At 34.2% G+C, this 27,626-nt stretch overlaps 1 long non-coding RNA gene across 1 annotated transcript; it reads right to left on the minus strand.

The window, feature by feature from the left end:
* Positions 1-1,675: 1,675 nt before the first annotated feature.
* On the minus strand, positions 1,676-27,571 carry LOC118152100 (uncharacterized). The gene is made up of 3 exons (XR_004740449.2): positions 27,544-27,571; positions 3,903-3,995; positions 1,676-1,786 (listed from the first exon to the last, which is right to left on the minus strand). It is a non-coding gene; the product is annotated as an uncharacterized LOC118152100 (long non-coding RNA).
* Positions 27,572-27,626: the final 55 nt, after the last annotated feature.

The following is a 27,626-nucleotide window of genomic DNA, read 5'->3' on the forward strand; positions in this document are numbered from 1 at the left end:
ATTTAGAAAATTGAAAATGTAAAGTCTCCCCTTGCTTATCTTTTGTAAATATTAAATTTAACAATATTCCAACAAGTCCAAAATACCCCGTGTCTAACACCATACTTCTGTAGAGAAAGACTGGTTGCCCGATGTGATTTGCTGTGCTTTGATTCACCATAAAAATAACCTTTATTGAAAATAATATTTCCTGTTACTCTTTTATTTGGTTGCCTGGAAGGTTTCATACATGGGTAATATGCTGTAATAACATGTCAGAAATGCCTTTGTTTTTTAAAGTGGGAGAGGTCATTTTGCAAAAGAGAAGTAACAAAGGATCCAGTAAATATGGGAAAGTATTTGTACACTCTTACTGTCTTAGTTTTGTTGGTGCTACTATAACAGGATACCACAGACTGGGTAAATTATGATAAACAAAAATTTATTTGCTCATGGTTCTGGAGGATGGGGAGTTCAATATCAATATGCCAGCATCTGGTGTGAGAATTAAAGAAAAAGGAAAGAAACATGAGAGGAGCTCTCCAGTCAAGACAGATTTATTTTAGAGAGAACAAACCTGAGAGGTGCCTACTGGCCGAGTGATATCAGAGTCATGCTCTTGTACAGACTAAGAGTTTTTAAGGATTCAGGGTGAGGGAGTTTGTTGGAGGCTTGGACTGCTTCTTTGTCTCTTTGTTGTGCTTATCTTAGAGAAAGAGTTGTGTGTCTGTTTCCACACATCTTTCTGCAGCTGCAGGCATATCCCCAGAGTCTGCTTTTAGCTTCCCTATCTTAGTGCACCTGAAGGGAAAGAAATGAACTTATTAAGGCCCACTGTTTTACTGGGGTCCATTGTATGAGGGCAAAGTTTGGCAGTTACCCAAGAGACTTTCCCCACATCTTTCTCTGTGCCCAACCTGTCTTATTTGTGTTTCACTATCTGTGATTTCCTTGAAATGTATGAGGCTAGAAAGGGAGCCGGAACTTAAAGTGGCAGTGTTTGTCCAAGACAACAGTGCTCTTGCTCTGTCATTCCAGACCCTATAGTTATAAAGGGACAAGAAGTGACATGTTCTTTCTGACTACTTCCTGCTGAGCAGGGGCAGAAAGTTTTCTTTGTCTTAGATTGACTACAGGAGCTACGCCATCTGTAGATGTTTTTGGGTAGTTGTCTGTGAAATGTCCATGAGTCTGTCAGTTAAAAATTTTTGAAAAAGGTTAATTAAGCAGGGTAAAAACAACAGTCCTAGGCTTTTTAGCAGCTTTTTTAAATTAGGTCTGATTAGTTGCGACAGAAGCAACATTTTTTTTTTTTTTCCAATGACAGGGAGAGGCACATGTTGGGAAAGACCCATGTGGGTTTTTTGTTGTTGTTGTTAATAATTGTTATTCCTGCTATCGGGATAATAATAATCAAAATGCTATAGCAATTGAGGCTCTCTGTTTGGTATTCCACCCTAAGAGTGCTACACTATATAGTCCAACTGCAAATAGTAGACTGAGTAATGCAATTCCTGCAAGGGTGGCAGAGTAAATAATTTCCATTAAAATAGCTTTTAATATTTGCCTTAAAAGGAGATGTAGAAAAAACAATAAGTAGTGAGGTAGGGTTGAGACTGAGTAAGATGAGTAACTTTTACGTAATTACCTATCTTTTATTATTTTCAGCATAAGAGTTCTTATTACTATTTTTTAACATTGATAGGACATTTTTCTGGGCTATTAGGAGTTGCTTTCTCAGCTCTTTAGGCTTTGACTTGAATCTGATGTATCCAGGAGCTGATTTCTGTAACGGATATAATTTAAACTGTAGAAGACAATAAAAATTGAAAAAATTTAGGACAAACTAGAATTTAACAACAGGTATACTATAGTTTCTGAAACATAATTTTCTCTCTTTAGTTTCCCTTTTTTATTAAAAGACAAATCATGATAGTACTGGTTTACTTTATTTTCCTTGCCTTCATTATTTGTATACAGTACAGCAAGAATAATTATAAGAAAAATTACTTGCTATATAGGCCTTTAAAATCAGCTTTAATGCAACTTCATTATGCAGCCCAGCCATGAATTTGTACCATTAAATACCTATGAGTTGGGTGAATTCCTCTCCTCTTGAGGTTTTAAGATAACTTATGGTTACTAGTCTGTTAGAAAGGGGCATTCTTTACTTATCACACATTAGAAACCCTGTATAAGGACTGTAGGATAAAATAAATTCTTCTTCAAAGGTTTTAGCCTATAAATTGTTAAGAACAATGAGTTCTAAGATCCTCTCCAAAGAACCAATGTATCAGTAAAGTTCAGCTCCTCGGTTCTTTGTTCTCCCTTTCAAAGTTTAACCTCCTGGTTCTCTTTGCCCCCTTGGCCCTAGTTTTAGTAAACAACTTTCCCACCAGTTCTAATTAGTAGTTTATATCTGTTACCCTGGTACCCTGCTTTGACCTGAGTCACATTTAGTTATCTGTCCCGTAACTGTCCTTCCTGCCATACTGTTCACCTTGCCACTCTGGCTCACACCTCTGCTCCCTTTAAACTAGCCAATCGGAATTTGCTTAGACTGTGTGGACCAACTCTAGCCACTGGGGGAACGACACAGCAGTAGGGGCTACCTGCATCAGGGATAAGAACTCCTTCTACTCCCCTGTTCGGGTGTGTGCTCACCATCGCTCCATCTGTGAGACGCACACTTCTAGAGAAATAAAAATTTCCTTGCTGAAAAAATTTACATCAAGTGCTATTTCTTTTGCAGCACTGAAAATTTACGTATGACAGGACTGCATTCACAGAGTATTTGGCCAGTTTCTCAAGGGCTTTATTGCTTTTTAAGTCAAGTTCAATTTCCTAAAGGAGAACACACCATTCCAGTTAAAGCCTTGGTAAAATAACCAGTTTTTCCAATTGTGTTCCATTACAAAAGAAAATAGATTTCTATTGCACTGATGCAAACCACTATACTGTTGTAATTTAAGAATACATATAAGTAGTTTTTAAATTTGAAGGGAACTAGGCAGAAAGGAACAGAGAAACAAACATGCTTTAGATTCTATTTACAGAATTATACAGGGGTATACTTTACACAGTTGTTTAAGGCTGTAGCTAGCTTAAGACAAGTTTTCTTGACTGAACAATAAGATTAAGATTAGCAGCATTCTAAGCAAAAGGTAAAAATTTATTTTTGTTCAGTCAGTTTTATTAACTTTTGTTTTGCTTGATATTTATAAACATTTTAGCTTTTCATGAGTTCTGTATATTTTGTTATTATTGTTGCTGTTGTGAGAAACCTGCATTTGAGAGCACTTGTTAAAGTTTCACAGCTTGAGTATGAACCATGTTTTTAAGAGAACTAAAACCAAATAATAATTCGGTAAAAAATAAAATGTCCAGTTTGGAATCAGCTAGAAAGACAACTGACAAAAAAAATTGATTATTTTTGTGGTTTAGATAACCCAACATCTGGTGAGAAACTTCTTTCTGTTTCATTACACTGTGGAAGATGAAGTGGGAGAAAGAGGGAAAGAGGGGACTGGGTAGAGCCCTCACGGCCTAATCACCTGCTTAAGGTCTTACCTCTGAGTACTGTTACAATGGAACTTAAATTTCAACAGGAGTTTTGGAGGAAATAAACATTCAAACCACAGCACTATCCTTTGAAAATTTTTCTGTATATATATCTACCTGCTTAAATGTGAATGTTTAAACAATATGTATTTAACTCAGTAGTGGTAGAGTTTGTTTGATTTCTTAGTGAATAATTTACTATCTAATGAATTAACTTGAAATGATTACCTGATTAAGTAACTTAATTCTATTTATTTCCACAAGGTTGATCTGTATGTAAGCCTAAGACAAGGTAAGTTGATTTTGGCAAAAGAATGGGTGAAGCCAGGGGAAAAGTAAGACACTAAAAACATGGGACTTACCACAAACACTGATTAGGTTAGCTATTTTCCATTTGATGATTCATTAATCCACCTTTGGTTTCATAAGTGCTCTCAAGCCTGAATATCGTTTCTCTATGAATGGCAGAGGAGGAGTAGAAAGAATGAAATGAATATAATAAATGAATCGAAAAAGAGTGCTGGCAAAGTTATTCTGTCCAATGTCTCTAGTTATAAAAATCTTTGATTTTTTTGGTCTTTACAAATTTAGTGACTACTAGGCATTTAAAGACCCAATCTTGAAAAATCCCTTTTCTTCATTAAAATAATTATATTTTCATAATTCTTAGCATGATAAAAATTTGTTTCACCAATAAGGAACAAGGTTAACATGCAGGAAATAAGGCCCGAAATTTAGGCAATAAAAATTATCATCAAAGAAGCAGATTCTGTAAGGTTTAGTTTATCTCTAACATATCTAGAAAAAGTGTATATTAAATCTTTTACAACTTTTGAAATATTATAATTAAAGCATAAAATAATAACCCAAATATTATCATATGTTTACATATATGAATCCGTAAATTTGATATAACTTACATGTGCTATATAATAGTCTATAACTTAAAACAATCATTTATTGAACTCTTGTGCCCAAAGACCTATCGCTTTAAGGACCCTTATTTCAGGAGAGTTCTCACTCTTGTAAAATGGTTAGAAATCAGGTCAAAAACTGACCAAACTAAAATTTATCCCATTTGTTTATTGAGGTAAAATGGCTAAAATTAATCTGGTCTTCATGGATTTAAACTGTACTGATTAATTTAGTGACAATTTCAGAACAGATTATTTATGTCAGTAGCCAAAGGTTAACCTAGTCTTGAACAATAGTTATAGACCTCACTCAAACTCTGGGCTTCTGTCCATTCATTGAGTATATACTTGACCACAGACGTCCATCTTTTCTGGTATCTTGGCTTTGTGTCTGTGTAATTCTTTTGGTGAAATATGCACCTAATAGTGTATTTCTAAAGTGTCATGAACTTAAGATATGCTGTGCTATTAATATAATAAAAATTCACAAGTAACCTGACATAATGAATTAGACCAGAATGTCAAGACACATTTTACACTAAACAAATATGAAAAATAGCCAGCTAGACTTGCACTGATTGATAACTGTATTTCAAAATGTTTTTCTTTACCTTAAGGATCATTATTAAAGTGAATAAACATTTTGGTGAAACTTAAATGTTTTAATGTGAAATATTTTTCTTCCCTTTTTCAGCTATTTTTAATTATAAACCTAACCCAAGTTTGTGTCCTTCACCAATAAAAGTGGTTTTGCAATCCACACTGATATCTAATAAATTAGTTACCCAGAAAAAAGGGAAAATATTATACAATAGACATGCTAAAAACAGCTACCTCATAGCAGGGATCTATAATATAAGCAATGTTATCATTTCTTTTCTATCCCAAAGAAGCAAGGTTATATAAAATATTGGAAATCTATTTCTAATTCCAGTATTTCAAGATAGTTACTTACACTAATGCTGTCAACTACCTTTTGTTACCACTACAATTTTTTTGGCTCCATGAAATGACAGCAAGAATTTATAATGGTTCCTTTCTTTTATAAGACACATGAAAAAGTAAAGTTGATGAATCTACTCAAGACCAAGAGCTAACCAAAATCTAAAATGATTTTAATTTATCACAATTGATGAGAGATCTTCAGTGCCAAAGTCATTGCTGGGTTTTCACAATTCATTGCAGATAATCTGCCATCCCATTACATTGAAAATATAGGAGATTCATAATCAGTGAAGAAAGTGAGATTAATACTTGCAATTATTATAGAATTATTTAGCCTGCTATAGGATTATTATTATTAGTGTCATTTGACAATTCTTTTTCATTTTATTAAACACAATTGTGAGTAATTTTCTTGCCTAATATCATTCTGCATTAGCTGACCTGCTAGCAAATATTCATGGAAATATCCATTAACAGCACATGTAAAATGTTATGTTATGATGTTGTTGATTCAGCACACCCCACTACCTGATTCTTTAGTTCTTTGGGAATTTAACTACCAATTAACTGTGTGTTTTCTGGATTCTTTCCAGTATTCAGTATAATATGAAAATATTATTATACTCTTAGAGTTGATGATCATTATTATTTTTACCATATTGCACAAGCAATTGCACTTTAATTTTACAACCAAAATAGAAGTATATCCTCATATGAATTTTGATTATTTTTCTATTACTCTGTTCAGACTCTAAAATTCTATTCTTAGGTTATTATACATCAAATATTTTGATAGAACGATGAATGAGATAGTTCCTGGACATTCTATTCAGTGTTCCCAAAGGACTATACAGCTCACTTCTTATATTGTTACGGTGTCTTACACAGATCCTTTACACTGTCATGTACATATATTAACTTTTTAAATAATCAATAAATATTTTTAAACCAGGGTAAAATATAAAGTTTTCTCTTTTATGCTTTTACACCCTCCATCTGCAGTTTATTTATAGCCTTCTGATAAGTTGAGTCCCTTTGTTTATGAGAATCTGGGCAGCAGTGGCTCCAAGAGCATGTTTAAACCTAGATATAAGGTTATGGATACCTCTTATGGCTTCGTTTCTCTTCACACCAAAGACTGGGACAAGAATTTGAGTAGGGATAACTTATTTGGGAGATCATCTAAAGTAGAAAATGTGAGGAAATAGAAAGAGGGAGACAGAGAAGAAGCAAATCAATCATAGAAGTACATTATTGATGTAATTCTAATGGGAAAACAATGGGGGCATGCTTCGTTGGAATCTCCTGAGTAACCTCCCAACGTTATCTCCATGAAGATCTGGAAGCCGATGCTGACATGCGTATAAATGGTTCCTATTTCCCATTTCCTGGAGTTGTCTCAGAGGATATTAACTCCTTGTACTTCTGGGCAGTGCTTAGTTAGCCTTCACACACTTAGGATTTGGAGAAGATCTAAGATGAGAGATGAGAGTTCAGATGCTATTAGTATGAAGTAAGTGTAATTTCCCGCAGTACTGTCACCACGGGTATAGCCAAAGTCAAAGCTTAGGATGTGACATTATTGGTGGTTGTGGTGATATCATTTTAGGATAATTACTGTATTTGAAATTTTCAAAGATCTCAAGAAATAAAGCTTTACTTATAAATCTACAAATAGGAAACCTCGTTTTAATTTTTATTCATGTATTTTATGGCAAATGTGCAAAAAGCTACATCAATTGATGTAATATTTAAATGTCAGAGAAAAATGTAACTGAAAGAATGCTTTGCTAAATTTTTGGAGCAAAAGAAGCTTATATAGTCATTTAAAAAGAGTAAGAAGTAGGAACTCATGTTGTGATGGGGATTTTCTTAAATGAGTACATACCTGAACATATTTAAAGATTTGCCAAAAAAGAATCATTGACGGCCGGGTGCGGTGGCGCAAGCCTGTAATCCCGACACTTTGGGAGGCCGAGGCGGGTGGATCACTAGGTCAAGAGATCGAGACCATCCTGGTCAACATGGTGAAACCCTGTCTCTACTAAAAATACAAAAAATTAGCTGGGCACGGTGGCGTGTGCCTGTAATCCCAGCTACTCAGGAGACTGAGGCAAGAAAATTGCCTGAACCCAGGAGGTGGAAGTTGCGGTGAGCCGAGATCGTGCCATTGCACTCCAGCCTGGGCAACAAGAGCGAAACTCGGTCTCAAAAAAAAAAAAAAAAGAATCATTGACTTTGTGTCCCCTGATGATTAGGCAAGAATTTTAATATTTTCCAACAAAATAATGGCTGTAAAGGATTGATGGGGGTAAATAACATACCAATCCACAAGGACAGACAATACAAGAAAGAAAACAATAATCAGATAAGAGAAATCAACTCCTTTGAGGAAGATGATAATTGAACTAGGAAGCGGTAACTGAACTTGACAGTGGCTACTGAACTTTGTGAAAGAAAAAAAAAAGACGTTAGTTCTCAACGTCTTAAATATGTGATATGCCATGATACCATATGCAATCCTGGGAGAGACAGAAACTTCGAATGGACAGGAGGAACTGTGTGTTGGGACTTCTGGAGATGGATGACTTAGAAGACAGCTTGGCAAATTTTGTTTGGTACAATTAAATGCCCAGATTTCGCTTCCTTAACTTATTCACGGAATAAAATATCTTTTTGCTTCCCCTTCAGGAGACCAGTGGTTTGAAAATAGACATTTAAGTTAGGATTTACATTCTGCTGTGTGTAAGATAAACTGACCACAGTGGTTTAAACATACTTTCCAATTTAACGAGAGGACTGGAGAGAGTAATACCTGATGTTGCTTCAGGCACATAAGGAAATTAAGTAAAATGTCTTGGGGATTTTTATGGCCTTTGACTTATGGCTGCAAAAGTGGCTACTAGAGTTTTTTTGTTGTTTTGTTTTGTTTTTGTTTTTGTTTTTGTTTTTTTTTTGAGACGGAGTTTCACTCTTGTTACCCAGGCTGGAGTGCAATGGCACGATCTCGGCTCACCGCAACCTCCGCCTCCTGGGTTCAGGCAATTCTCCTGCCTCAGCCTCATGAGTAGATGGGATTACAGGCACGCGCCACCATGCCCAGCTAATTTTTTGTATTTTTAGTAGAGACGGGGTTTCATCCTGTTGACCAGGATGGTCTCGTTCTCTTGACCTCGTGATCCACCCGCCTCGGCCTCCCAAAGTGCTGGGATTACAGGCTTGAGCCACCGAGCCTGGCCGTGGCTGCTAGAGTTTTAACTAAGCCCACATTTTTGGAAGAAAGATAAAGATATCAGAGAATGATATATTTTATTGATTAATACTGTGTCATAGGGCCATGACCTAATTCCAAGGAGTGAGGAAAACATTTGCTCTTGTTTTAGGCCTGTCTGTTGCCAATCTCCCAATGGGTTCTAATATTAAGGAAAAAGAAGATTAATATTGGCCTTATGTCTATCAATATCTGCCAGTTCCTCTTTGGTAGCCAAAATCTCTACATGCCATCTACCCAGGAAAAGAAGACAGTCACAACATACACAGTGTCATCTCCAGTTTGTATGAAGATAAAAATCACAATGGAGTTTGTTTTTCTCTGTATGGACAACTGCCCTTCCGTATGATCTGGTTACCTGTCACATAAAAGATAGTTTACCTGCCTTTAATATACCCAGATAAAATTGCATAAGAGATGTAAGAAAAAAATTACAATATTTATTCAGAAAAAGGGACCATCAAAAATACCTAAAAATAGTGGTTTATAGTAATTCTTCATTATTTTAGTAAGGAGTAGCATAGAATTTTTGTTCGTTATCTAGACAATATGGCAACCGTAACTCTGCTGAGAATTCATTCTTTACCTGTACTTGAACGCTACAGCTGAGAAGTACAGTACATGACGCCTTCCTTTAGGGTGATTCTGTTTCCACAGACACATTACTACTAAAGGAAATATGGGGACACTGGATTGCTTTAAGGATTTGTTTTTTATATCAGTTTTTAATTATTTTGAAGTGGTTTTCAATTTGTACAAAAATTAGTAGAACTCTAACTTATTTTCTTTTGCTAATTGCCGTATGCTAATAATCAAAGCCAACGATCTTGACTGTTGGAACTCTTGGATACTAATGATTCTCTAATATTTTGTTTAACCTAAGAGCCTCATGTTTTACTCATGAAGCTTTAAAGTAATCGAAAAATAACTTGCAATGGGACAGTAACACCCTTAAGATCAGCTTATTTTAATATACAAAATTCCTCTTCCTGGGAGGAAGAAAAGATGTCTGAGTTAGTTCTGGAGAATCAACTTAAATTTAAGTGGCAAAAATTTATGACTTTCCTAAATGTACAGGGAACCAAATGATGGGACTCTCAATCAATTTATGTTGAGAGGCCAGAGAGAGAGAGAGAGAGAGTATTCCTCTAAATACTATTTTATTTTCTTCTCTGTTTGTTAATTCTAATTCAAGTTTTTCTCTTTTTAAATAGTGTATAGTGCAAATTGGCAATAGATAGCAATCATGTGCTAATATTCTACCTTTTTTATTATTTTCCCAAAAGTTTTAGTAACACTATGCTATCAACACTACTCCTATGATAAAATTGGTGAGGATTGTGACTTCATTCTGAGGTTATGATAAAGTGTATCTGGTTTTCCAAAATTATAAATACATGAATATCACTAAAATATAAAATACTCAAGTGTGAAGAATTCTTATTCAACTCCTTAATTAATGAGAGAACCAGTAAGATGTTAATATTGGTCCACATGAAAATTTGACTTGCAGAAATTTATGTTTTCTAGTGGAAATAATTTAATAGCTTATCATTAACAGGAATTATTTGCATTACAATCAGTTTTTACAACTTCTATCTCTGCAGGGTTGTAAAGAGCCTTGTCAATAGCAAGCCAGTAAATAGCATACCCTGTAGAATCAGATAATCCCCAGAGTTCTGCTAGACAATACCCAGGACTTACAGAAAAGAAAACCTTGCAATTTTTTTTGCCCAAATATTGGAATTAAAAAAAAAATGATCATAGTCTCTACCCATTTTCTAAGCCTTGTTCTTCACTCCATATCTTGAGTCTAGGAGCAACCTGATATCTGACTAATTTGTTATTTCTATGAGTGGTCCTCAGATTAATCTGTCAATTAGTACTTCTTGTTAACCTCTGAAAATCCTAACTGGTTACAACATTATTAACATTTTCAAAGCTCTCTATTACCATCACTACATTGTAAATACTTCACTATGATTTATCACAAATAATTTTGACAGAAAGACACAATAGCTGTCCATTGGTAGAGAAACCACATTTGAATACATCAAATTTGAAAATAGTAAATGAGACAGAAAATATTCCAAAGCATTTATATCATATGTTACTATATTGGAATATTATATATATTTGCTTTATTTCTAGTAATGTTAATGCTACATAATTAAATGAGATGTTTTTATGAACCGCATTTTTCCCAATGCATTGTTTATGCTAATTAATTCCATTTTAAGCAAAAAAAAAAAAAAACTACAAGTATATCGTGAATCATGTACTCTATATTTTGCAGATGAGAAAACCGAGATTTAGAAAAATGGAAAATACGAGCTAAAATCCCTCTGTTAGGAAGATATATCAATAGAAATACCTATTTTTATTCTCATTTGGTCAAAAGATTATTTAAAATTAATTCTACAATGGCTTTAAGGCCTTGGGGAGGTAGTTTGGAACTATGTTTAAGTATTCAGTCTATGATGGCAATACCTTGGCTTAAGCTCTTACTAGCTTTGTTATTTAGTACAAGTTATCTAACCTTTTTAAGCCTGAAAATCCTCATCAGTAAAATAGGAACAATGATAGTTTCTAAATGAGAGGGTTGTTTTGGAAGTTAAGATGATGAATGCAAGAGACTAAGTATAACGTATTTGTAAGTCCTTAAGAAATGATTATGTCATTATTTTATAACATATTATTTCTAGCAGACAATAATGCTTCAAAAACCTTTTTTGGAATAACAGAAATTTCTTTGACCCCGTCAATACTAATATTAGTCTTCATTCTTTCCTCAGTTTATCCTTTCCTAACATGAGTAAAGAGATTACTTAGATTCTTCTGAGGTTATAAGGTTAAGATGCAAGAGGTCTGATTATGTTTCTAGCGACAATTTCATCTCTCACATCATAAAAAAAAACCACTTTTTATTATCACTCCTTAGTTCCAAGTACTTGGAATTATAAAACAGATTACTGGGTGTGTCATCAGTGAGAACTCTATCCTCATTTTGAAATCATAGGGAACTGAGCTGAAGATGCAAAGAAGATTTGAGTATATGGCATAAAAATTTAAGAAATTTCATGGGAGTTACAATGAACAGACTACTAGGTGATTTCTGCTTTTAAGACAGGGGACTCCAGGTACACTGATTTCAGAGAGCGGTCAAGGTCAATAGGTAAAGTGATGAGATTTCAGAAACCAGAGGTTAGTGATAATTTTGGGTTCTAAAGGGTACATGCATCTCAAGCTATCTTTTTGCCTACTGACTCAGGTTGTTCCTGGTTCCACTGGAGAGAAAAATTCAACACTAGAGAAATGGTAAGGTCTATATTGTAGCCAAATCTCAGTGGATTATTTAATATCCACATCCTACAGCTCCCTCTCAAATATAAAAATGGTTTCTCTTAACTAGGTATCTGGAAATATAAATTAAAACCTATGTTTACACTGTTGGTGGCTGTGGTCAATTAATTCAACCGTTGTGGAAGACAGTGTGGCAATTCCTCAAGGATCTAGAAATAGAAATACCATTTGACCCAGCAATCCCATTACTGGGTATGTACCCAAAGGATTATAAATCATTCTGTTACAAAGGCACATGCACACGTATGTTTGTTCACAATAGTAAAGTCTTGGAACCAACCCAAATCCCATAAATGATAGACTGGATAAAGAAAATGTGGCACATGTACACCATGGAATACTAAGCAGCCATAAAAACGGATGAGTTCATATCCTTTGCGGGGACATGGATGAAACTGGAAATTATCATTATCAACAAACTGACACAAGAACAGAAAACTACACACCACATATTCACTCATAAGTGGATGCTGAGCAATGAAGACACATGGACACAGGGAGGGGAACATCACATACTGGAGCCTGGTAAGGAGCTGCTAGGGAGAGGAATAGCAGGGGATGGGGCATTAGGGAGGGGTAGCATTAGGAGAAATACCTAATGTGGTGATGGCACAGTAGATGCAGCAAACCACCACCATGCCATGTGTATACTTATGTAACAAACCTGCACAATCTGCACATGTACCCCAGAACTTAAAGCATAATAATAAAAAAGAACATGAGAAGACAAACCACAGACTGGAAGAAAATATTTGCAAAACACATATCTGATAAAGGATTTGCTATGGTTTGGATGTGGTTTGTCCATGCCAAAATTCATATTGAAATTGAATTGCCAATGTACAAGTGTTGGCAGGTGAGGCCTTTGCAAGGTGATCAGATCATTATGATGGAGCACTGTCTTTCACCAGAGACTGGGATTAGTTCCCTGGAGATTAGATTAGTTCTCAAGGGAATAAAGTAGTTCTTTCAGGAACAGGCTGTTATAAAGAAGGCCAGTCTCTTCTGTCCCTTCTCTTTCACACATGCTAACATGCCCTTTTGCTTTTCTTTCATGCTATGAAGCAGCCCAAGGCCCTTGCCAGATGTGACCACTTATTCTTGAAGTTCCCAGCCTCCAGAATTATGGCTAAATAAACCTCTTTTCTTTGTTAAAAAAAAAATTAAAACCTACAATTAGATACTGCTATATATCCATCATCTTGGCCAAGAGTACAAAGTCTAACAAGAGTGTGGAAAAATGGACAGTGTTCTTACCTTCTGGTGGTAGTACATACTGATTCAACTATTTTAGATAAGTACTTAGAAATGAAGACACTTATAACCTCTGGCCCACTTCCAAAAGTATACCTTAAAACAGGATGCAGCTTTGTTCATAACAGCCAAATGAATTGTGGCACACTTATAAAATTGTATATTACACAGCAATGTACATTTACAAATTAGAAGAAGGGATTAGATTTCTTTCCGGAAGAGGTCTTCTATAGTGCTATGTTATATTTCTCAAGACATGTCAGTTATATGAGCTTTCAATTTATTTCTGAAATATACATGCAATATGTGAAGTATATATGAAATACAATTATATAAAATAAATATATAAATGCATATGTATATCAGCTTACACCTCAGTGTTCAAGTTTTCATTTGTTTCCTCAGTTTTCTAACATTTTGTTAAACTCACCTGACCTAGAATTTTGATCACGTTCATCTAGATTCTTCTATTTTACCAAAGTTCTTTTCAAAATTCACTCCCTAAAACTTGGCAAAATAATCTGTTGTTATCTCACCAGAATTTAGCATCGTTGCACCCCTTAACTAATTTTAACAACTTCTACCTGTTAGATGAGGGTCTCTTTTAATTCTTGTGGAGCTCCTGGTTGAATGAATTTTCCACAGCTTTCTTTTTATGAAGTTTAAAGCTATTGCCTCTTGAATCCAATTAACAATGAAAACAAACCAAGAATGTATATTCTATTATAGAATGTGCGGTGTAATGAGTACTGTCCTAAAGTCCATAAAACCTAGTGTTATGTGTTGGGTGTGCCTTTTCTAGCCATGTAACCATAAACCAGTTATCCAAATTCCATTAATCTCAGTTTTCTGACCTATGAAATGGTGCTAATAATGCTATGCAGGGTTGTATGAATTTAATGAACCATTAAAGTTTCACATTTGATGCTAAAATGATAGCTATTATTATACTTATACCTAATTATTAAAACAATGGTAATTCAGTAGTTCAAAATAATATTAACACATTTATGGGACACTTGGTTGACTATAAGCATACATTTACCAAAGTATATTTGATTCTAGTTTACTCTCTTTAAGAATATAAATTCCATAACTCAATACAAACCATAATTCAAATAATAATAGATACAGTAAATTCTCTGATTTTTTTCTTACACTTATTTTTAAGGCAATATTGTTTACTGTTGAATATAAAGAAGCTTTAAACAAGCCTGTCTTATTCCAAATTTGTATAATGCTTTCTTATAAAATTAGATTATAGAATTGTGTGAAATAAATTCATACAGTTAATACATTTATCTTTAAAAGACCAGATGGTCAATTTAGCATTTTTTAAAAAGATTTAAAATTTAAAGCTTAAAGCCAAGTTCTTTCAGCATTATTTACAGTCTGTCTCCCATGCACTGCAAATATTGCTTTAACCTAAACTAAGTAGTATGTGTATTCACACATAACTAAAATGAATTTTATACCATAGTTTTTCATGGTTAGTTGCTGTTTCTTCTTCTCTACTTACATTTTTTGGGAAAAAAATGTAATTCTACCAAAACAAATATTTATTAAACTTTGCTTCAGCTCATATTGGGTTATATTGTATTTTATATCTGCTAATACTGACTGTCAATTTGACATTTAGTTTTTAAGATTTTATATCTCTTTAACACAATAATTATTAATGTCTGTTTCCTTTTCAATTTTAAAAATGCCACTACGTTTGTGACGTCAACTACAAAGTTAATTTTAAAATCTGGAACATAAACTCCATGTTGGCAAGGATTTGTCTTGTTCATGACACAAAAAAATTGGCACTAAATGAATCTTTGTTGATTGAATGAATGAATTATGTATCTGACACTAGCAGAGCTTACAGAAGCAGAGATGAAGCAGAAAACCTAATGACTGTCAAAAGGGTGAACCCAAAGATGAAAAGACACTTTTAGCTTAGTTACTTTGATATTCACTCAAAATAACACTCCAATTTTGCATGAGCTTCTGGAATGAAAACAGCTCTACTCCTAAATAATAAATGTATTAATTGCACTCCTTATGAGTTCTGACAGCAGTCAGCTTTGTGGGTTTCTGATTTGATTCCAAGGAGTTGAGTGTCTCTGTGATTTATGTAATAGGCAGCAGTGTCATGAGGAAAGGCTTGTAGGATAAAACTTCCTAAAGACAGAGACACAGATGGCTGCCTGTGAGTGTGTGGTGAGTGTTAATGAAAATGCACTGAACGGTGTAGAAGGCCAGCAAACAACCACGGACAGGTGCCCAGAGTTTTTTGAAAGATATTCTAGATCGTTTTTTTCCCTTCGTGGTAAGTTTTAAATTAGTTTTTGCTCTGGAAATCCATAAACACTCAGGAAATTATGAACACAAGGTGAGCATTAAAGAATGAAAATAACAACAAAAAGAATTGAGTAAATTATAAGGGTTCATCATTGATTTCAGCCATGCTTCTCTATGCTTACCTGCTTACCAATAAATGACACAGGTGAATTTTTTCAAAGCAACCCTTTCAGACCAGGCTGTTAAACCAATACAAAGGGCCGTATGCAATTTTTTGTATCATCATCTAGATTTTTTATGTTGGTTATCTATCCTGAAAAACATCCATTCATAAATGTTCATGCATTGAACTGCCAGATGCTTCTTATAGCCATATTCACTGTATAATCAGTTTACTATTCTATTTGTATCCTACCAATGGTTCAATTTCCTCAGTGTTTTTGGTCTTATTTCTTACAAAATTCAATTCATTGCATATTAGGCAAAGTAAAGCAAAGAGTCATGGTGGTTCAGAAGGTGATTTGGTGTTTTTCTGAGAACATATTATGTCACAGATAAAGTATTTCTATAACATCATTCTAACACCTTCATGTAATACTGCATACTTAGTAAACTTTCATTCAAATGTCATAGGCTGCTCGCGGTGGCTCAAGCCTGTAATCCCAGCACTTTGGGAGGCCGAGGCGGGTGAATCACAAGGTCAAGAGATCCAGACCATCCTGGTCAACATGGTGAAACCCCGTCTCTACTAAAAATACAAAAAATTAGCTGGGCATGGTGGCGCATGCCTGTAATCCCAGCTATTTGGGAGGCTGAGGCAGGAGAATTGCCTGAACCCAGGAGGCGGAGGTTGCGGTGAGCCGAGATCGTGCCATTGCACTCCAGACTGGGTAACAAGAACGTCTCAAAAAAAAAAAAAAAAAAAAAAACAGTCATAAATTCTGTCTTTACACATTCTTCTAATTCTGGAGTCAACTGTTCCTAGTCCAGGCAAAGCCCACTCATTTTATGTGAAAATTGCTTTAACTGCCCAGTCCAATTTTCATTTAATCCACTGCTCTGGAAATCTAAAAGGACAGACAAGGAATATTTTATAAAATGGCATTTTGTCCTCCTAACCTATGGAGTCTATATAAATAAGCTTTTGGTCAGAGAGCTAACCAGGAGTTTCAAACGGACAAAGAACAAAGAAACCAATTGCTTGCTCCTAGCCATTCATCATTATTTTATTTACAGAAACCAGGAAAGCAAAGTCAGAAACGTTTGTGTTTTTAATTTTTTAAATTGAATTATGCACTTCTAAACTCATCTGGTGTCATAGACATAAATCCAAAACAATTCACATACACTACAATTCAAGATGCTGCCCTTCAGAAATGTCACTGGTGGGGAGTCTTAGTCTCTAACGCAGATGAGTTTTGGAATCAAAAATGTGAGCTTCAGCTTTGTTAAGGGCAGTCATGTCAGAGGTACATGGTATCTTGCTTCCCATGCCCAATCATCTAATGCATCTTATTTTTATGTTCACAACTCATAAAAAGGCCTCCTCTGTATTCCAGACACCCAGTCAAACCACCTTCAGAAACATATTTTTAAGTGTACAAATAGTCCAAAAAATCTTAATGTGCTAGAAACATAGCAATTCCCACAGCCCCTGCTGAAATATTGCAATACCTCTGCTTCCCTGTGTTTAGCTCCATAACCACATGACTGTTACCAATGAGTCAATGCTTTTCCTTTCAAAGAATTCTCGTTACAGATCCTTAGCCAAAAAGCCTGCTCTTCTGTTGATAAAGTTGTTCTGCAACAGCTTTTTTTTTTTTTTTTTTTTTTTTTTGAGACGGAGTTTCTCTCTTGTTACCCAGGCTGGAGTGCAGTGGCACGACCTCAGCTCACCGCAACCTCCGCCTCCTGGGACCAGGCAAAACAGGCACATGCCACCACGTCCAGACAATTCCTTGTATTTTTAGTAGAGACCGGGTTTCACCATGCCGACCAGGATGGTCTCGATCCATCATCGTGATCCACCCACCTCGGCCTCCCAAAGTGCTGGGACCACAGGCGTGAGCCACCACGCCCAGCCTGCAACAGCGTTTGAAATTCTTATTTTTAGTCATTTTAGTATTTGTATCTGTTAACTAAGATCTTTGTTGACTCCTCCTGTTGCACTATATTAGGGACAAAATGTCAGAAGATAGAACAAGATCCCATCTTCCTTTCTACTGTACTTGGCCTGTTCTGAATATATGACCTTGCTTTAAGTAGTGCCTCCTTGTGAAAGTCTTCAGTGGAAACTATAATGCCAACTATTTTCTTTTCCTCAAAGTAAGAAAAACTGATGGAAGTGATTTATATTCAGTATAATCCAAAACACTAGAGTTAGGCACTCTAATGAATTTTGGTAAAGGAAACATTGTGTGGACTCTATGTTAATTATTTGGTAGTTTGGCCAATTAACATCTCTAAATGTTGGATACAATTTCTTCAAAAAGGCTCACAAAATATTGAGCTTCTTACAGTTTCTAGGGGATGCAAGGCAAGAATTTCAGTTGATTCTTTAACAACGTAAGTTTGAATTGCCTGGGTCTCCTTATGCATAGATTTTTTAAAAAGTGGATCAAAATATAGTATTTGTGGGATTTGAAACCATTGTGTATGAGAATGGTTGACTTTTAGTATACATGAGCTCCACAGGGGTGGCTGAACATCTTGATTATGCACTGATTTTGGTATATGTGGGGGTCCTAGAATCAATCTCTGTGTATATCATGGGGCAACTGTATATCACCCATTGAAAGGAGGGAGTTTGGGTTGGCCGCAACCAAGCAAAATCCTGAATTCACTCTTTGGTAAGGACCTTTCACTTAGGAACAATTATATTTCTTTCTAAATTAAATATTATAAATAATTTTAAAATATTTTAGCAAAAAGCAAAACAGTTCATTTTCTTATTAGTAATAATACACCATCATTTACAACAAACTACCCTTCTCTTATGGATTAAAATGTGCTGGCACCACAAAACCAATAGAGAAAATTCACTTTTTCAGATCTCAGTAAGCTCTGTCAGCCTCGATGAGCCATCTGCTTTTCAAACCTGCCAAATCAGGCCCTTTAAAAAAAATAGTTAAATATTAATTCAATTTTATCTTTTTCTAAAGCCACTTTAAGTTTTCACTGAAATATGCCTTTTGCCTTCACATGTGCTTTATACTGATGGATATTTAAGTGGATAATACTAGCTCTGGCATCATCTAGAAAATAAAAATTCTAGAAAATATGTTTGCTGCATAATTATTACATATGTATTATATTGTCCATTTTATTTCATCCATCTTATCCTTATTCATTAAAAATACTTTGAGTAAATTTATAAATATATATATTTATATAAAATATGCTTTATAATTATGTGAACTAATTAAAGTTGTGTTTTGCTAATTGGGAAAGGTTTTGAGATACACATTGGATTGCTGAAGTAGGGTTTAAGAATTGAGTTGGAAATCATTAATCTACAATTCATTCTGGACAAGATAAAAGCTGATGAAATTGATAAATTCAGTTCACGGAGGTCGCTTACTTTATGAAAGCTAGCCCCCTTAACCTTTTTATAATTTAAATTACAATTGAGGATAAAATGATACCTGTAATTAATTAATAATAAGACTGAAACTCAGTTTAATCAGGGAACTACCATTCGTTTATCTTTAAAAATTATTATAATAATTTGCAAGGTAGCTTATTATTGTGTCACTTTCACAAACGGAGAGATTTGAATTTTAAAAATTGGTTTCTTATATATGCAAATGATTTATTATCTACAACATTTTGAATTATTCTCAAAATTATATGGGAATAAATTTCAGATACACAATCACATCTTAAAGAATTTTTTTTTTCAGTTCACTGGAGCAGAACAATGAAGGATTCAAAGATGAGACTGTTCCCCATTCTTAAGAACACAGGCATAGGGAACTCATCAAAAGCCTTCACCAGGAAAATTAGCAAGGACCAGAGGTCTTACTGTACACTGAAGAGCCAAGTGACTGCCGAGTCAGCTGTATAGATGAAGAAAGGCTTCAATGAGCAACTATTACTCTTACTGAATTGTGTAATGTGAGCAGTCTCATCTACCTATTAATACCTCAGAACTTTTATGTTTGTGTGCTCGCTTCCTAAACACTAGAATAACAATATTATAGGAAGAATAATTTAGTAACAACAAGTCTATTTATCATCCAGATATTAAGCAGACTTTATGTATTCACTGGATGTATGAATTTCCTGAAAACATAAAGTATATTTTGAGATCAACAGTGCTTGTTTGCTGCTCTATCTTCAGTACCAAATCTTATGGAAAATTTAAAAAATATTTATTGGATGAAAGGATTATTTTTGTACTTAACTATGGTTTTCTGAATTTCTACCTACATGTACAGCCCCAGCAGACACTCTGGGGTGGTAAAGTATGAAATTTAGCCCTCAATATCCTGTAAATTAGGTCCTCATAATTATTTTGGAAGACAAATTCTAAAACCTAACTTGAAAAAATGTTTACACCCTGTATAGTGCCCATGGCCAGTGCTGTGGAAATTTACCTCAGCAATCACAGTGATCATTTTAAATGCAGGTGAGATCATGTTACCATACAAAAGCCTGGGATCCGCAATTAATTCAGTGATTCAGAAACAAAGTCCTTTGGTAATGCTGGCATGATTGGAATTCCCTATTAGGTCTTCAATCTCATTCACTATCCCCCCATCACACATTTAACTCCCATCAAAACCTACTGTCCTGTTTTCAATTCCTTTTAAACATAGACAATATTGTTGAGCCTCAGAACTGTTGCACTTGTTGTTTTCTCTTTCTAGAACACTGTTTCCCTTGATATCCACATGGCTATTTCACCTTATTCAAGTATTTGCACAATTAAATTCTCAATGAGACATGCTCTGATCATTCAACATAAAATTGTTTATTGCCTCTCACACAAATCTTGTCCTTTCCTTTTCTGATCTCTTTTTCTCTCAAATAACCATAACTTGTAATGCATTAAAAGATTTATTTATTACTTACTCTTTCTCTTCTGCTATAGCGTAAGCTCTATAAATTTAGAGATCTTTCTTTTCTGTTTTTTTTTTTTTTAGGTCTTCAAAGCATCTAGACCAGAGTCTAACTTTTAGTTGGTACTTAGCAAACCTAAAATTATTTTTAATTTTGTCATGATATGGGATAAAATTGTGTTAAATGGCAACATATGTATCAAAGTACATATCTCAATTGTAAAAATGCACCTTAGTATACTCAATGTATACAGAATATACAATTCAAGTATAAGCACCTGCCTGTTAGAAACTTTATATTTCTTTGGGATGATTTTGCTATGCACATTACCATCTGCCAAGTAAGTGCTCACAAAATACATGTCACATTCACTGAATAAATATGAGCATTATTGTTTCAAACAACTTTAAGCATATTGTAAAATGTCTGATTTGATTGAGCCAGTCTTTCCTCGTACTCTCATCTAATACAATGACAGCATATCAAAGCCCTTGGTAACAGACAGATGGTTTAAGTTCCTTAAATGTCAGCAGCATTGCTCATTATGCCTATTCAAATCTTTACACATTTACAGATAATATTACAACTCCATGAGTTTATCCTAAACCACTGGAAACAATTTACACAATTTTTGAATTTTGTTCAGCTTATGAGAGATTTTCTGGGGCATCATTTTTTAAAAATCTTTGTTTATTACAAGCCACATACATAAAGATACCTTCATATAGAGAAGGCAAGGAATCTTCAATGCCTGAGATAATTCTGGAGTTTACTGGCAAATACCCTACATTGGTACATTTGCAGTGCAAAGATGATGGTGCAGTGGAAAATAATTTTCCGAAAAGTAACTTTGTTCACCAGTAAATAACCAGCAAAAAGTGAAGATACTTTAAGGTTAGGAATTTATTTTTTAATTTTGTTTTTATATATAGAGAAAAACTGTTATACATGTTTAAATATTAAATTTATATAATCCTTTCCTTTTATTTCAAAAAATGTTTATTTAGTCAACTTTGTATTCTTTTAATAGAAGAGTTTCTTTTTCATCCTGATAGATTTCTATAAGAAAAGTTACTGTAATTTTACAGAACAACCTTTAATTTCATACTCTAAAGTTTGGACTTCCTGCTACATTTCATTTATCTACTGGAAAAAAGAAAAAGAAAGAACACAATGTCAGAGCCTTCCAAATCACAACTATATCTTCTGGTTCTGTAGTTAATGAAATAATAAATTAATGGCTACAGTTACAAATTACTACATCAAGTTCCAAAGACACCTATTAAAATAAGATTTAAACATTTTCCATATTTTTATACCTTCACACAGGAAGAATAATGTATTAAAGTGGGGATATCCTGAAAATATTGTTATATCGTTTTTCTTTAAATGTATATTTCTTTGGGAAATATTACTGCTTTTTGCTATTTGATTGAACTAACAAAGATCTTTCCTGTGGCAAAAGAATAAAGAAGGACATATGGCTCATTTGCTCTGATCACTATCAGATCATGTTTTAAGTGAAACAAATAAAGGAATACATTTAATTTATGAGCCATTTCTTCAATTATTGAGAAAAAGTTTAGTAACAGAGCCCCTCATTGCCATTTTCTCCTTGTCATGCTTTATTCTCTTTCAAGGCGCTTATAACTACGTGAAATGTTGTTTTGTCTATTTTTTTAATTATCTACATTCCTTGCTTTCTCTATCCTACCCTGAAACATAAGCTCTTTGAGAACAGGGGCTTTGTTTTGTTTGAGACCATATATCTAACTTGTAGGATTTTCTAAGGCACGTAGAAGATAATCAAATGTTTGTTGAATAAAATAAGTGTGCAGATACCAAATAAAAATATTAAATCAGTATTAACTTGCTCCTTTTTTCTGATTCTGTAAAGAATCATTTTATAGCAATATTATAATATAGTCAATGCCTATGACAGGAAAAAACAATAGTCAATAAATTATTGTTTATATTGAACTATTTACTGTTATGCAATTCCATTCTTTGTCTCTTTTAATCTTTGTTGGTTTAAAGTTTGTTTGGTCTGAAATTAGAATTACAACCCCTGCTGTTTTCTCTTTGCCATTTGGTAGATTTTTCTCCATCCCTTTATTTTGAGCCTATAGGTGTCATTGCATGTGAAACGAATCTCTTGAAGACAGCATATCATTTGGTCTTGCTTCTTTATCAAGCTTGCCATGCTGTGCATGTTAATTGGGACATTTAATCTGTTTACATTCAAGGTTGGTATTGATATGTGTGGATTTGATCCTGTCATCATTTTAACTGGTTATTATGCAGGTTTGTTTGTATGGTTGCAGTGGTAACAAATTTCCTTAACATTTGCTGGTCCAAAAAGGGTCTTACTTCTCATTTGCTTATGACGTTCAGCTTGGCTGAATATGAAATTCATGGTTGGAATTTCTTTTCTTTAATAATGTTGTATCTCTTCTATCTTGTAGAGTTTCTGCTGAGAGGTCCACTTAATTTTTAGTCTAATGGGCTTCCCTTTGTAGGTGATCTGTCCTTTCTAGCTACCCTTAACATGTTTTCATTCACTTTGATCTTCAAGAATCTGATGATTGTGTGTTTTAGGGATAAACTTACTCTGAAGTATTTTGCAGGGGTCTTTTGCATTTGCTGAATTTGAATGTTGGCCTCTGTAGCTAAGTTGAGGAAGCTCTCATAGATGATTTCTTAAAATGTGTTTTTCAAGTTGTTTCTATTCAACCCATCTCTTTCAGAGATGCCAGTGAGTCATAGATCTTGTCTATTTACATAATCCCATATTTCATGGAAGTTTTGCTCATTTCTTGTAATACCACTTTCTCTGTTCTTGTCTGACTGTCTTATTTCAGAAAGCCATTTTTCAAGGTCTGATATTCTTTCCTCAGATTGGTCTATTCTTATATTAATAGTTGCAATTGAATTATGAAATTCTTGTAGTATGTTTTTCAGCTCTATCATGTCAGTTACATTCTTTTCTATATTGGCTTTTGTCTGTTGACCCCCCACATCATTTTATTGTGATTCCTAGCTTCCTTAGATTAGGTTTCAATGTTATCTTGAATCTCCATGATCTTTATTCGTATCCATATTCTGAGTTATCTTCCTGTCATTTCAGATATCTCAGCTAGGTTCAGAAACTTGCTGGAAAACCACTGTGGTCATTTGGAGGAAAGAACACATTCTGGCTTTTTGAGTTGTTCTTTCTCATCTTTGTGGGCTGATGTTCCATCAATATTTGGTTGCTGTCTTTGGCTGTTTTTTTGTTTTTGTTTTTGTTTTTTAATCCTATTTGATTACCTTGAGGATTTGATTGTAGTATAAGGTGGGTTTAGTTGACTGGCTTCATTTCTGGAAGATTTTAGGGGTCCTAGCCTCAGCTCAGGACTCTTGAACTGCCTGCCCTATCTAACTCTGGGGGACTGATATTAACTTCCTGCTTTGTTCTTTGGCTTCTTGAGGTTAGGAGACTTCTGTAGTAGAAGGGCTGATGTGTTCCTGGATTGCTGGTCACAACATTCCAATGGGTGGTGCTAGCATTTCATAGGGTAGTAGCAGTGGGATTCATCCTCACTTACATGTGTCAGTAGCAAATGTAGCTGCAGTGTGGTGGGATGTACAGTTGTCAGCTGCAGCAGGATGTAGGTGCCTACTTGAAAGTAGAGGGTCGAAGGAGAGAGAGGAGGATAAAAAATAACAATTGGGTGGTAAACTTAGTACCTGGGTCATGAAGTTATCTGTACAATAAATCTCCATGAGAATAATTTACCTATATGAAAAACCTATACATGTATCCCTGAACCTAAAATATTTTTAAAAATAATAAAATAAAACAATCACTAAAAGTTATTGTTTATAATATTGTGAACAACTGAAGTAAACAAAAGTGAGAATATAAATGAATAAATGACACTATGTAAAAATATTTTCAGAATTTATTCCTCATGTACATATATTTACATATATATGGAAATATATGTATAAACACATAAAACATTTTTTAATTTGACAAAAACATGTAAAGACAACCATAACTATTTACTAATTAATTGATAATAGGAAATCATATGTATAAAATATGTATAGATTCAAAATTTAGACTTTCTTAGAAAGTTTTATTATAGAAACAGATGTGTGTAGATGTATATATGTAGGGATATAGATATTGGCACCCAGAGTTAAGTACTTACATATGCAAGAGATATTATAACCCTTTAAAAAATCAATTTAGTTATGTTTTGAATTCTCATTTAATGGGGTTAGTAAAATATTTGATCTGCAGCCTCTCTGCATCCCCTAGAAATCTAGTGGTTGTTGCATTTCTAGGGTCACGCTTTCATGATGGAATTTTAAAAAAACTGTTTAGAATACCATTTGTCTACATGCATCAAGTAGCTATTCCTCTTTGGGGTTTTACTGCATTGCCAATGCAGGGTTAAGCATCAAAATGAAGCTCTCACAGTTCTTTTGCCTCTCTCCCAACCTGGCACAATCTCTATTATTGGAGAAAAACACACCATGATTGTTAATACTGAGTGTCAAATTGGTAGAATTGAAGAATGCCAAGTATTGCTCCTGGGCATGTCTGTGAAGGCATTGTGAAAGGAGATGAACATTTGAGTCAGTGGACTGGGAGAGGCAGGTCCACCCTCAATCTAAGTGGGCTCCATGTACTTAGTGGCCAGCGCCGCTAGAATCAAGCAGGCAAAAGAAGGTAGAATAAGCCGATTTGCTGAGTCTTCTGGCCTTCATCTTTCTTCCATGCTTGATGCTTCCTGCCCTTGAATAGCAGACTCCAAGTTCTTCAGCTCTTGTACTCTTGGACTTACACCGTTGATTTGCTAAAGGCTCTCAAGCTTTGGACAACAAAGTGAAGGCTGCACTGTCAGCTTCCCTACTTTTCAGATTTTGGTATCGAGACTGGCTTTATTGCTCCTCAGCTTGCAGACAGACTACTGGGGCTTCACCTTGTGAGCATAAAATCTCCTCGTACATACATCTACGCTTTTACTTCTGTCCCTCTAGAGAACCCTGACCAATACACATGTGTTATCTACTTTCAAACTATTCTGCTTGTTTCATGAAAATTATCACTACTTTTCATGCCTTCTGCAATACAATAACTTTCTTCAGAGTCTCAGGTGTTGAGAAAACAGAATATTTTGTATGAAATTTTGCTTTCAGACATATTACCTTGCCTAAACCAACATCTTACAGAAATAACTACTTTCTTGAATGGAGTATGGTGGAATGAAAGTACAATGCAGGAGAGAATATATATATACATATACATATACATTTCATAATGCCAGTCAAAAGAGATATAAAATATTTATAATTTAAATATATTTGTAAAATGTATTTGTAACTTCTTTAAAGCTAATAAAGGAAGCATATAACTCTAGTTAAAACTTGGCTCTCATTAAAGGTTGGATTAGTGTTAAAAGATATTTAATCAAAGTTGAAAATGTTGAAGATTTTAATTTTATGACAATATTTTTACTGAACTAATGTATGAAATTTCAAGAGGGTGGACTTTCCTCCATAAAATAAGCACTATGTAAGCTTACATGTGTTCTCAGACTATATTCTCATTTCTGCATTACAGAAAAATGTTTATAAGCCTATTTGAATGCTTACGGAAACTTGAATTAATTTCTTTCTTTGTCATGTGTCAGCTGGCCAGCTTGAGTTGGTTATTAAAACTGCCAAATTCATGTGCTCCACATTTGCAAAATATATTAGTCCTTATTCCTGAGACTAAGTAAATAAACACATAAAGCAAATATAAAAATATAAATATAAAATTAATATAACATTTATTGATGCAACTAAATAAAATACCTTTAATTCATAAATAATATGTGCAAATAAATTAGCTCAATGCACTACATAAAATATGTGCATACTAGGTATTTGTGTAAATAAACTTTTATAAGAGTATTTTGTATTTATGAATTAAAGTACAGTTGTATGTATGGTTTATATGTTACTACATAATTTATGCATGTTTTATCTGTCTGGTTATATTCCTCAGATCTATTTCCTGGCCATGAGATTTTTTTCTGTCTCAGAGAAGTTAAGAAGAAACTGTGTTCTTGACAAGAGATTCTTATTTTTCTATAATTATGCAATACAACAATAAAGTTTAACCTGTTACCAGCTCATCTGAATTCAACAAGGAATCTGTTATCCATTTTGAAAGATAGGATAAATGTGTTAGTTGTGCTTGATTTATTTTGGATCAAGGCAGAGTCTTTATCTACATAGTTTATTTTATTCTTTGTTGGACAATGATAACCATTTCCTGTTGGCAAAAGCACAACATTTTGCTTCTCTTTCTTAATGCAATTATCTTACATTCATTGGAGACAAGAGGCACAACTATTTGAAAGCTCCATTATTTTTTCTTACTTTATGGCTAAAGCATATAATGTAATCCATACAATAGAAAAGATTTACAGCAGTGATGATGAAATATGCTTAACTGAAGATCATGGAATGAGTAAAAATGAGAAGAAATTACATATCTGTATAAACAATAAAAATATTAAATGTCTATATTCCTGTAAACATCTGATTAAATATCAAAGATTAAAATTCCTATTACTATACCATGAACTGCTATTTGGATTCTGCACATTGAATCTTACTTTTATTATTAAAGTAATTGGATACATGTAAAATAGATATGATTAGCAACCCTGCCACACTTAAGTCATTACCCAAATAATGCTTTGATTTTTCTTTTTAAGAACCTTATAAAGGAGTTTTAAAATCTGCCAGCTAATATGGTATTTGTAACAGCAAATCTATACTATGTTGTTTTTTAATTAATTGTGGGGAGCAGTAGCCATCTTGTAACTATGTTGCTTAAGCTTTTGTTCCTCTTACCTAAACCTCCATCTTGTGGGCTTCCCTTATTTAAGTTTCACATTCCTCCTACTTATGAGGCTAGCCTGCAGCCTCGTCTCCAT

The sequence above is a fragment of the Callithrix jacchus genome, chromosome 3 (assembly GCF_049354715.1).
Source record: "Callithrix jacchus isolate 240 chromosome 3, calJac240_pri, whole genome shotgun sequence".
NCBI lineage: Eukaryota > Metazoa > Chordata > Mammalia > Primates > Cebidae > Callithrix > Callithrix jacchus.